Genomic DNA, 880 nt, shown 5'->3' with positions numbered 1-880 from the left:
TTTTTGGATAGCACAAATGGTCAAGCGCTCAGCTGCTAACCCAAAGGTTGGTTGCTTGAATCCACCCAGAAGCACCTTGGAAGAAAGGCACCGCGATCTAAACCAAAACCCGTCACTATCAAGTCATTCCCAACTTGTAGCAACTTTATAGAGCAGGGTAGAACTGCCCCATAGGGTTTGCAAGGCTGTGATCTTTATGAAAGCAGACTGCCACATCTTTCTCTCGCAAAGGTGCCAGTGGGCTCGAACCGCCGACTTTTCTCTTCGAAGCCGAACACTTAACCACTGTGCCACCAGGGATCTTTTTTTTTGCAGTTGAGTTTCCCACATTTGGGGAAATCCTAGGGATCAGCACTTCCAGACTTCAATGGATAAGCCTAGCCCTGGGAAAACCACCTCTGTGATCATGGTATCTCCCCTCCCAGGTAGATATCTACTTTTGAAAAAACAGCCATTGAAAGCCATACGGAGCGTAGTTCTACTCTTACACACGTGGCGTCACCATGAGCCGGAGTTGACTTGAGGGCACCTGCTTTTTTTTTTTTTTTTTTTGTGCAGTGAGGATTAGTTTGGTGGTGTGCGGTTTCCCAGGTACTCACTACAGTTTCATTGAAGACCCACCCTCTTCCCTGGAACTCAATCGTTTCCCTTCCAGGTATGACCCTCTGAGTGTTCTCTTCATGATTGAAACCATAAACTCTTGCAACCCTTAAATATTGCTTCTCTTTGCAGGTGCAACAATCCAGGTGTCTCCTTGGGCAGCATCTCTGAGTTAAGTTTGATTTTATTTAAAGTAAGTAACATGGAGGCATTTCTCACAGGCAAGTTTATGGAAGAGTCAAACCCACCTCAAGCTGCCCGCAGTCTCATTTAAAGACTT

The 880-nt window shown here is 45.9% G+C and overlaps 1 pseudogene; it reads right to left on the bottom strand.

The window, feature by feature from the left end:
- Positions 1-305: 305 nt before the first annotated feature.
- On the bottom strand, positions 306-433 carry LOC111819256 (uncharacterized; annotated as a pseudogene).
- Between the last annotated feature and the right edge of the window lie 447 nt (positions 434-880).

Source organism: Trichechus manatus, unplaced genomic scaffold (genome assembly GCF_000243295.1).
Source record: "Trichechus manatus latirostris isolate Lorelei unplaced genomic scaffold, TriManLat1.0 scaffold00008, whole genome shotgun sequence".
Lineage (NCBI taxonomy): Eukaryota > Metazoa > Chordata > Mammalia > Sirenia > Trichechidae > Trichechus > Trichechus manatus.
Note: the sequence above shows the minus strand (reverse complement) of the source record. Positions and strands in the feature narration are given on the sequence as shown.